The 12,278-nt window shown below is 43.9% G+C and overlaps 1 long non-coding RNA gene across 1 annotated transcript; it reads left to right on the forward strand.

The window, feature by feature from the left end:
• The first annotated feature begins 297 nt into the window (after positions 1-297).
• LOC141777147 (uncharacterized) lies at positions 298-10,107 on the forward strand. The gene is made up of 3 exons (XR_012595857.1): positions 298-338; positions 9,431-9,546; positions 9,737-10,107. It is a non-coding gene; the product is annotated as an uncharacterized LOC141777147 (long non-coding RNA).
• The last annotated feature ends 2,171 nt before the right edge of the window (positions 10,108-12,278 follow it).

Here is a 12,278-nt window from a genome sequence, read left to right on the forward strand (position 1 = left end):
TAAATATTGTTTTTGGAAAGTTTTTGACTTTTTGTGATACTTTAATCATTAAAAAGGTGACATCATTCAACAACAACTTTTCCACCACAGTCAAGTAGAAAAATAAGTTTGTTTGTGATTTGGGTAAACTGACCCTTTAAGTGTTTGGTGTGTTCTTACTTTACATAGAGAGAAATGTACCATGGCAGCCACTATGACAAACATGCACACACAGAGTCCCTTTAAACTGTCAGTACAGTTGCTATGGAAACAAAGTATGTCCGGTTCATATACAAATAAAGCTTTACATTTCTTTGTGACCTTGGCTCGCTTCACACCTCAGCCCCCGCTGCATCATGGTATGTATATAGTCAGTCTGAAACACATAAACGGTTTGTGTTTCATCATCGTTTCGAGATATACCAACGCTTTTAGGGCAGCAGTGTTTTTTTGGTGATGGTTCAAGCTGTTCTCATTCATTCATTTCATATATCCCACGTAATCAATTCGTATGTAATCCAGGTAATCGTGAATCAGGAAGTATAAAGAGCAACAAATGCTGCATCAGGAGGAAGAGGTGACGGTGGATGAGTGGGTCTAAAAACGATGGACTTTCGCCCTGTAAACCGGTGTTCGTATCTCGTGTGAAACCAGAAGTCAATGTTTATTTATTTGTCACTTAACGTCCGTACTTAACGCTACGCCACTTGCATAATTATTTAAACCCAAACCACAACCTTTGCCTAAACCTAACCAAGTTGTTTCCTGTGAGGACCGAAGTTTATTTTGAAAAGACTGTATGCATGTAACAATCGGAAATTGACACGTGTTGCTGGACATTCGTAGGAGAACGCACCAAAAAATGAGGAATAACTTTTCGTACGATATCATACGTTGGATGAGGATACGTTGGATGTTTATATCCCAAATCTTTTCTTTCTTTGTCTTTCCCTTCCTGCACAAATACAGCATTATCCAGCCTCATAAACTGCCAATTCACACACTTTCAACTTATCACAGACTTAATATTCACACATTCAAACCCCAACCTCGCTGGGTTCAGTTATTGGTGTAAATGAGTGGTTTCCAGAACACACAGTAAAGTTTCTTCTCACCATGCGTGGCCATATCGCTGGAGGAAACAGCAACTTGGAAAATAACTTCACAACAGAAGAAGGGTGTTCTGATTTTTCCCACGGACTGTCTAAATGTTGTATTCTGATGCTGATCCTGGGGTTGAATGACTGTTTATCCCCCTGGCTGAATCGCTGACATGTCACATAGATAACTTCAAAGGCAGACACAATATTTTACATCAAATGGCTGATGATTTGCCTGTGATTCACTGGCACTGAGATAGACAGAGGCCAGAGATGGTACTTTTTTTGTTCCCAGTAGATCTGTAGCAAAAGATTTAGCCTACGGAAATATCATTAGATCAAATACTCAGCCCCTGAAAGCTTGAAAAGTGGTTCTGAAAAGTTTTAGATCTTGAACAGCTGCTTAGTCTGTTTGGAGTTATGACAGTTACTATGGTTTCCAATGACGAGCACCAACTAAAACTTTTCAAATGGCTACTACAGCATAACCCAGTTTGTTGTGAACATAGACTGTATATCAGAAGTGGACGTAATCACCCTGACGTCAACCACTGGTTTGTGGACTGCCGTTGTGAAGCCTCGAGTTTGCCATTTTGTCCGTTGCCATCTTGGATTTTTGCAACCAGAGATGACACAAGAGGGTGAAGCTAAGTACAACCGAACATTAAATAAGATTTTTTTTGGTGACACAAATGTTATAATCAACTTTCATGAACTGAAAACACACAGTGAAAAGGTTAAAGCTGTAAGACAAAAATGCCGACAACTCCCAGACCGGACAACGCCGTGGTAGCAACCTGTCAATCACAAGGTAGCCACGCCCTAAAGCATCCCCTGCTTTATGGTCTATTTGACTCTAAATGGGACCATAATTTACTAAATGAACATCATGCTGTATTGAAGAAGACTTGAAACTAGCGATTGAGACCATAAACTCATGTTTACAATGTTTACTGAGGTAATAAATCAAGTGAGAAGTAGGGTCATTTTCTCATAGACTTCTATACAATCAGACTTCTTTTTGCAACCAGAGGAGTCGCCCCCTGCTGGCTATTAGAAAGAATGCAAGTTTAAGGCACTCAAGCATTGGCTTTACTTTTCAGTTGTCCCACTGGTCGTGGAGTAAGCAGCCGTAACTATACTTATATCCATTGGTTCTGTCTGCATCATACATGATGCAGACAGAAAATTGCCAGAATATTTACCAGGTGCATTATGGGAGAAGAACATTTGCTTCCTGTTACCTCGGCTCTCAAACTGGTTGGAATGAACCCTCAATGGCGTCAGCATGACGTGTTACAGTATGGTGTGTGTGAATGTTGGTGGTGGTGGCTGCGAGAAAATTAGAGAGACAAACAGCAGTCATACATCTGGCTCATTATGTGCAGCGTGTATCAAGGTTAAAGGCGCTGCCAACAGTACGGCTGCCCTCACAGATACTCTCCCCAGAAACAAAGCGTCTGTGCATATTTATGCGCGTCTGGTGCAGAGCTGGTTAGACAGATTCCTGAGCTGCCTGTCGGTGTGAGAAGCATAAAGTCATGGCGCATCAATCAGCAACCTGCCGTCTCAGGTGCCACAACCTCTATTGTACCTGGAGCGCTGGAAACTGCTGAGCATGCACTTCATACCTGGTTTAACACCGTCTCCAAACACCCCCAAAAAAACCTCACTTTACAGATGTCGTCTGAAAACAAGCCGGGCTCACTTGCTTCCACTAACTCGACTTTGCCCAGAGACCCCCGCTGCTCTCATTCATTTGCTCTGTTTTTCCTAATAAAAGTGGAAATAGTTCAGAGCGAGAGGTGAATCATTTCACTCTGCATGTGTCCTTTGAGATAACGTGCCACGGTTACACCACAAATCTCTAGTCTTTAGAAGAGAGAGCGAGAAATAACAAGCTGTCTGAACTATAAAGCATACAGTTGCACACGTCTAATTTCGGGGTCAGAGGACAGATTTGCACAGAATGTTTTTCTTCACGCTTATTTCTTTGCACGTACACACCGGACCTGCACAATAGCGCAGGCAGCTGAAAGATTTTGGGTTTGTTTGTGCCCCCTGCCTTTGTATTTGTGTAAATCTACTACCCTGCATCTGGAGAATGATTTTGCCTTTGATGACCTTTTCCTTTTGATCTGTGTTCGGCAATATTTTTTTCCTGTACAACAAAAAAGCCACAGACATGATTGATAATGCATGCAAGCTCCGCTGGCTGCTGGCATACCGCTTTGATCTCCGTCAAAACCGAACGAGAGGAGCTGATAAAATGTAGGGCAACCCTCGTTCTGCTGGGTTAAAGGGAACTAGTGGTGCTCGGAATAAATGGTGAGACCTGACTGCTATATTGCTGCTAACACGCACATAGTGTGAGTGTTGGAAATCAAAGGCTCTTCCAATTCGACTGATATTATGTTCTCAATCGTTCTCCTAAGGGCTGCACTGGCCTCTCTTTCACCCCGGTGGGAATTGCACCGACAACCTCTGGTTTCCCATCTCTGCTGAAAAAGAAAGAAGAGTGGGATCTGACAGGAGATTGTCGAATGCAGACGTCTCCTCTTGTACACGCTGTATATAGACTGGATCTAAAGTTCTGTGACAGCTTTGGCCTTTCCATAAGGGGCTTCAAGACACACACACCAACAAACACAACATCTCTCATGCGCTCTCTCTTTTTTTTCTCTCTCTCTCTCTCTCTGTCTAACAGCGCTGCTAGAACATGCATGTATTATTCATTTAGCAACTAGCAGGATGTGGGGCCTTGTCAAGAACTGAACCCACCACAGCGGCGAGCAGAGAGCAGCGGAGGGGGATGGGAAGGAGGAGGAGGAGGAGAGGAGTATGATAGAGTGACACAGAGAGAAAGAAAGATGGAGAGATCTGGTGATGTGTGGGTCTAGATACCGTAAACAACAGCAATGCACAGGTGCAGGAGACGCCTCATATGTCTCCCTTAAGAGCAACATATTCCTACTCTTCTGTCAACAGGGAGTTGAACCAACAACCTCTCTCTGCTCCCCACCACAGCTATCTCCGCTGTGGGGGAAACTGCTACTGAAGTTGCTTCCTCGTCTCGCAGCTGCTAAATCTAGGTGGAATATTTAAACTCTCAGCCAGCACAGATTGGCTCCTCTGTCTCCCCTGGCCAATCTTAAACAGCAATCTGACGAGCATTTTCTCCTCTCACAGGCTGTCACTCATGAGACATTTGTGGTTAAAAGAGTCGTAACACTCGGCCAGAATGAGCCATAACTCTGAAGACGGGCTTGCAGGCTCCCTGTAGGAGGCAGGGGGCGGGTGGAGAGAGAGGGGGTAACGGTGTAGGAAAGAAAGCAAAGAGATGGGAGGGATGGTGAGAGATGAAGGAGGGACGAGGGATGCAGAGGAAGGTAGTAAAGGGTCAGATACAGGAAGGTGGAAAGGGAGGAACACAAACTCTTATATGTGGATGGAAGGGATGAAAAATTGAGCCTGAGGGAGAAGGAAAATTAAAGATGGGCTATATACACACATTGGTTTAAATGGGCTAAATCTCAAAGGCCCCAAGGATGTCTACGTGTCTGTGTGCAGTGAGCATAATGTGCAAAGAGTGCGGTGGACAGAGGGCAGATAAAGGCCATGTGGTTGGCGGCATGTGTCAGAAGCTGGTTGCTATACAGCCTGGTCTCCTAAACTGCATTGGAGTGGATGGGTGGGTACAGTGTGTGTGATGTGTGTGATTTGGCGGCATCCAGTGGTGTGGGTGCAGATTGCAACCAACTGAGTACCTGTCCGCTCACTCATCCCTTTCCAAGACTGCGGTAACATGAGCCGCCGAGTACAAAACCGTGGTAACGCTGTACGCCTCGCTCAGACCCCTACCTTACCATAATAACACTACTTTAGGAGCAACGGATGGCAGACAGCAGCTGGCGGTAACACCGACCTTGTCGCCGGTGTGTGACCCAACCTGCCCACTGGCCTTGACAGCGCTTCAGTTGTGTTGTCATGTTTTTGTCTGGACAGAGATTTATTTTTTAGGTGGAAGGTGGAAAAACGCTCTTTACAAAAATACCTGTATACGTGTGGACTAGGCCTAAAACAAGTATTCACTAACTAGGTTGCCATATCAACTTAAAAGGTGAAGTTATGTCAGTATTTTCTTAACAGTTTGTTTCCAATGCCCCCAAGTGCCCAAAAAATATACACTAATACTGCTTTTACTTAACGTCTAGTAAACATGTAATTAACAAAATAACAGAATTGATGTTTAGAATTGAATCATTTATGACTTTGACACATCCCAGTGGCCATATGAAAAAAGACAAACTGCTAACCTCCCCTCCATTTGATCCAATTCGGGGACGCAGCAAATCAACTGCATCCATTTTCACTAGGAAAGTTCAATATTTCTTCAAAACAAAACTGTATGATATCATACTAATTTGAAAGATTCTCCTGTTAATACTGGCTTGAAGGTAGTTGTATCTAGATTTTCTGATAAAGTGCAGTCAGTGACGTAAAGACAAAAACAAACAGGAAAGAAGAGAGGAGAAGCAACAGCACTTAAACCAGGAGTCGTCACTTGTGATCAGCCCGGCTCCACTGACAAACGACATGTGAACAAACAAGGGCCAGCGCTGCTGTGAGTAAAAACAGGGCCCATGGGAGGGGCCGACCCCAAACCATGTGGCCCACCCTGACCTGCCGCCTCCGAGAGCGAGGGCACGTCAGCACAATCACATTATGCTAGATAAATGCTCAGTCTGCACCAAAATATGTGTGGCTTCTTTGTAACAGGAGGCTGCCACATGGCTCGATTTAGAAAAACACTAACTTGTGACTCTGAAGATGACACTGTGTGTATGGGGGTGCATGAGTGTGTGTGTGTGTGGCACCAACACATGGTTATTATGCCCCCGAGCAGGGCTGAAGACAACTGCACAGTTGTGAAGACAGTAGAGAATAGAAAAGGGTCTATGAATGTAATTTCTCTATACGCTCATAAAACGGTGCCTGGTGGCCTGAGAAATCCTTGAACTATCCCATCAATGGACACAACAAATTCATAACTTTTACAGCCTTTTCCCCTCCTTTATTTGAGGCTAATCATAAAGAGCTTCAGCCGGTTTAAGATGTGACATTTATCATTGTACAGCACATACTGCGTCTGAGGGCCTGAAAGCACTTGCATGTGTATTTGTTGTGTGATAAACCGCAGGTGAGTCGAGGTGAGGAGCATTACAAGCCCTCCAAAGCCTGTTCAATCAACCTCTCCCTTCAGAACAAACTGGTTCGCTTTCAACTGTTAATCTTGCCCTCGGAGTAAGTGAGAGTGGTTGGCGTGTTGGCAGGTGTCATTACCCAACAGCCCATGGGGGCGTGGGATTCACAAACAGGAAGTGATGATATTACACTTCTTCCCCCCCAGGCTGCGCATTCCTGTCAGGTCTGCGGAAACGCCGGTATTATCATTACAAAAGCGCTCGCTCGCTCGTCGGCTATTACTTTACACACGGTGAAGATTAAAACAAAAATGTTTCATAACCCTCCTTCCGCTGTAATAACCCTTCTCCTGGATCCAGATGAATTTTTATATAATTCATTCTATTTTTTTTGAGTAGATTTCGGAGGGGATTAATATTTTGGATGAAGCGAGGAGAAGCGAGAAGTGATTTCCCCCGAGGTGGAGCTCCAGGCTGTGAGGAAAGGAGTGCTGCCGGTTGATTACCCCGGCTAGAGTGAGCCGTGTCTGGGGAAGCGAAGAACGGGGGAGCCCCCTTCACGGGCTCCGAGGGAAGAGATCCACACTCTGGGAATGAGTTAATCCCATAATGAGTTCCGAAGATGGCGGAGCCGGATCGGCTTTCTCAGCTCGGATAAGAAAGAGAAGGTGAGAGAGAGAAAGAGGGAGGGTGAAGGAGAGGGATAGAGGGGTTTGAGAGGGAGAGGAAGGAGAGCTGGATAACTCCCCTCTACCCCGGGGCAGTGTAATTATATCTGAGGATGAGATAAATGTCCTTTTAAACACACTCCCTTGCATACACACACATACGCACACAGGATCCCAGGTAACGTATAGATGTTCCAGACCTTGGGCATTTCTCCACAAGTCTCCAACTGAGTGAGTGATTTCTCTAAACTGCACCCTTGGGCCAGCGTACGACCATAAGCCAGGCTGTCAGGAAACGCGGCACACACATTTGGTTAACTTCCCAGCACACACACACAAGCAATCTGGGGAGCGTGGGCCAGCAACAGTGTGAGAGGGAAATGGGTGATAAAATCCTCATTTTCCTTCATTGCCGGGTCGTTTGTCTTCGTCGCGCAGTCATGGAAATGCTGGCCGGCAACCGAGAGCTGAGTCACGTCAGGTGTTCATCGATCATTGGACTGTTTACTGTTACTCTCACTCGCTCTTTCCGTTCTTTCTTCCCTCTGACCGGCTCGCTTCGCCTCTATCTCTCACGCACATTAACTCAGCGGGTAGTTTGACCCCGCGAAACCTTTCTTTATTTCTCTCCTCCGCACTCTGTCATTAAATTTTATTAATGGATAAAAACATGCATAAGGTTGAAGGGGGATATTGATGGATGTTTTTCATATACGTTCATGGACTGGACCCAATGTGCACAGCCCAAGACTAACAGTGTAAAATAAGTGTTCTGTCAGCTGAGGAAACAAGTTTGTTTCTCAGTATATATAGGGGGAAATTGGCAGTATATTCGACAGCGTGAAAGTGTGAGAACATCAGAAATAAACTCCCTCTGAAATATACAGTAGCAGAATAAACTCAGCAGAGCGGCCAACCTTAGCACCACTGAAAACGTCTCTAGTTTGCAAAGTTGCAGCTGCATCTCATCTCATCATCTAAAAAAATACCAACAGAATAATACAATTGACCATACGCTAAACCCCTTCCCGAACTGCAGTTGTCCAACCGCAACTCAGCGCAGGAGGCCTGTCAAGTTATTTATGTCCTATTAGTCTACATGCCAACGTGATGTGCATGGGGAATACAAAGACTATCAAGTTTTTAGTCTTTCAAAAACACAAAACACAAGAGCAAAATTGTAAAAAAAAAAAAAAAGATTAAATAATGTGTCTGCTCTAACTTAAGCTGAAAATGTGGAATAAGTCAATGGCTCACAATGGTTGCTACTTCCAAAGCCAAGAAGTATAAAGTAACACACCTCCGGGTCTGGAAAGTGAAGCCAATGAGGAAGTACCTTAAACTTGCATTCTCTCTAACAGCCAGCAGGGGGCGACTCCTCTGGTTGCAAAAAGAAGTGTGATTGTATAGAAGTCTATGAGAAAATGACCCTACTTCTCGCTCGATTTATTACCTCAGTAAACATTGTAAACATGAGTTTATGGTCTCAATCGCTAGTTTCAAGTCTTCTTCAATACAGCATGATGTTCATTTAGTAAATTATGGTCCCATTTACAGTCAAATAGACCATAAAGCAGGGGATGCTTTAGGGCGTGGCTACCTTGTGATTGACAGGTCGCTACTACGGCGTTGTCCGGTCTGGGAGTTGTCTGTGTTTTCGTCTTACGAATTTAACCCTTTCATAGTGTGTTTTCAGTTCATGAAATTGAAACATTTTGTTCGCCTGAAAATGTCTTATTCAGCTTTCGGTTGTACTAAGCTCCGTCCTCTTGTGTCACTTCTGGTTGCAAAAAAAAAACATGGCGATGACCAAAAACCAAGATAGCGACGGCCAAAATGCCGGACTCAAGGCTTCAAAACGGCAGTCCAGAAACCAATGGGTGACGTACGTCCACTCCTTATATACAGTCCATGGTATAAATAGGCCACTGTTGTCATTTTAAACTGCATATGTGTCGTGTGAGAGCGGAAGGCTTTAAGTGTGACAGAAACAAAAGGGTCGCTGGCTTAGCTAAGGTTCGGCATTTGGAAAAATTTCTGCAGGTTTCGGGTTATTCTTATTTTAATTTCATTAAAATATGTTTTTTTTAAGTTTTTGATATATTTTTCCTCCTTTCAACAAAGAGTCTGATGGCTTAAAAGTAGAAGCAGCCGCTAAAAAACTAACAAAAAGACAAAAACCTTTTCAAACTTCCACCTGGTCGCTGCTTCACTAACCTTCTTCACTGGGGCTTCAGTTTTACAGGTGTAAAACAAATTTTCTTGTGAAAAAGTGTCCAATGTTGTTCCTTTAACAGCAGCAAGTGAAATATGCAATTTCATAACCTGCAGAAAAACACGGGCGGTTGCCACGAAAAACAAACAATTCATCAAATTACTCAGGGTGAGGAGGTTGTGATTGATGGGAACAGTGATTGGTCTTTCACCACAGCGATCCATTACTGTATGGCATGTTTCAAACTGTTGTCGGGGTAACCAGGTGATGTGGACTAAAGAGGCAGACTGATGGGGTGGAGAGACGATCTGTCAACGATTCTGGTCTCGTGCTGCTGTTTCGATGAGCTGCACAGGTGACGGAGAGAAAGAGAGCTGGAGGTTGGCTGCAGCAGTTACATGTAAAAATCCTCTCCCACACACACACACACACACACACAGAACCTGATACACCTACACAGTAAAACTCTCAGTGGAGTCCAGCAAATCAGAAGTTCATGTGTATGTGCAGGTGAGTGTATTTCAGCTGCCAGTGTGTGTGTGTGTGTGTGTGTGTGTGTGTGTGTGTCAGGAAGAAGACTGAAGACTTGTACTGTTCAGCTTGTACAGGATGACTCAGCAGCATTCAGCCCCCACGGGAACACAGGCTGCCTGTTAGTGCTCAGCTAATAAGACGCCTGCTTGAGCCGATGCGTCACCATCCCACCTGAACACTGCAGAGAGAGAGAGAGAGAGAGATAGGAGGAAGGAGGAGGGAGGCGGGAGGAAGAGAGAGAGATGCAGATGTAGATATTAGAGAGAGGGAAGTGTCTTGAAGATGAGTGCACCTGTCTCCCAGCACAAGCTGCTGCTCTCTTTCTCTCTTGTGAGTGTATGCGCGGCACAAAGAAACACAGATATTTCCACAACCACTCACAGACTCTATATTGTACTGTATTGTATATATCAGACTGTTTTAGCAGGGATCCAGGTAAAAGACATGCATCACAAGGCAGAACGGTGATATTGGAAAACTGCAAAACCCTGAAACAAAAATAAGTGAAGCCTATATAGCAGCATCGCTCTCCTGGACCTGGAGCACGTCATGTTCATTGACGAGTAACTAATTTGCATATTGAATACAGATCCAGATATTGTAATGCAGATTACATGTCACTACCAGGTTTAAATGGGGTGTTATTGTCGCTACATAAAAAGCTACTTCCTGCGTTGATACTGAATGCTTGCTTTTGCACTTTCATTCATGCTCGACTGAGTCGTCCAATATGAATATAATGCCAGGGGGTACTGAGCTGCCAAAGAACACGAGAGGTAAGACAATCACACAGGCTGCAAACAAACCCCAAACCATATTATTCAAACTGCTTATTTTGGAGGCGAGATTGTAGCTGAGCTTACCCAAAATGTCGGTTACAATCAGTGCGTTTACAGTTGGCTTTCACCAATAAGAGAATTTCTTAAATGTCATGTAAACGAGAAACCTGGTTTTCCTATAATCTGGGTATGGGATTAGAGAAACCTGATATCCTCAGCTACATAAAACGCAGATGTCTTGGCCACGTATAGGCCTACGGGTAACTGGGAGTCAAATCAGCTTTTTTAAACTAAGCAAGTGCACGACAAGGACTGCAGACTATTTCTTCCTACCATACCTGATAGGAATAATAGTCACAACTATGACAACCCAAGTAGTAAAGAAAAAGAGTTTTCCTTCTAAACGCATATTCTTGTGAATACTTTCTCACATATTCACTCCTGGTTCCTTCAAACACGCCCACACACATACTGTAGATAACCAGACACATAAAGGCAGGCCGACTGAGTGACACACACACACACACAACCGTTTTCTTAAGTCCGCTGGCGATGTCTAGCACTTCCGTGGACTCTGTGTCCAGAAGAACTGGAACTATTTTTTTTTTTCAAACCATGTTTTCAGTTCAACTTTGTGTGCGTGTGAACGTGTGTGAATAACACACCATAATGTGCTGGGTCGTTTGAGGTCAGATTGCATAGCGCAGACGTTATCCGGCTATCTATTCCAGCTATCTATTCCAGCAAAGGCACAAACCCAGGGAATTTCCTCACACTGGCCTCATTCTCATTGCAAAGGAAGGATTTTTAAAAAAACATTTCAGCACAGCTGTGGAACAATTAAGCTTTTCTGGTCAGTGGATTTCGCAAATTAAAACCTCAGAGATTCCTAAACCAAGAGGGAAAACAGACACTGATGCAAAAACAAGTTTTTCTAACCCTCAAAGAAAAACAGATAATGTGTGTGAATCTGACCTGGACTTTCCCCCAGACGGATGTGTCACAGGGAGATGCATGCATTAATAAGCTTGCGGACCAAAGTGCATTTCCACTTCTCAAACACACACACACCCTGAGAGACCAACACACACACACACAAACACAAACACACACACACACACACACACACACACACACACACACACACACACCCACAAATACATCCCTCTGAACCACAGGCTTCTCCTTTCAGACAGAGCAACATTCAAGTTTCTCATACAGAGTCAGTAAAGGAAACACAGACAGCAAAGGGGAGAGAGAAAGAAGCAGAGGACGACCAAACGAACAGAAATGTTCTAAGGTTGTTTTGTGGGTGTTGTTTTTTTTTCTTGTCACTGTTGACGTGCTGTGTTTGTGTTCCTGTCCTGTTGAAAACCTCACATACCAGCTCTGGCTTCTACATCTGAGGCTCCATTTATTTATACTGACAGAATTTCTGATTATTTTTATACCCTTTGTGGCATGTTCCCATGGCTGACTACATTGAAAAGCAACATCACGGTGTATAACTTTTCCCTCTTCTCAGTCACGAATAGATCTGCCACAAAGGTGGAAAAGAAAAATCAGAGAGAGTCTACTTGGTTCTTGTGTAAAGGCAGCTTGGCAATTTGCTGTGTATAAAAAGTAACTTTCAACTTATTTTCTACTTATTGGACTGCATTAAAATCATTTTACATGTTCAGTATGCATTGAACAATTTTCTGCTTTAGTTGGACAACAAATAAGTACTGAAAAATATTAAATACATCAACTCAAGCTAGTTAGCATTCTGAGCTCACTTGACCTACACATCTGTATAT

The sequence above is a fragment of the Sebastes fasciatus genome, chromosome 1 (genome assembly GCF_043250625.1).
Source record: "Sebastes fasciatus isolate fSebFas1 chromosome 1, fSebFas1.pri, whole genome shotgun sequence".
In the NCBI taxonomy this organism is placed as follows: domain Eukaryota; kingdom Metazoa; phylum Chordata; class Actinopteri; order Perciformes; family Sebastidae; genus Sebastes; species Sebastes fasciatus.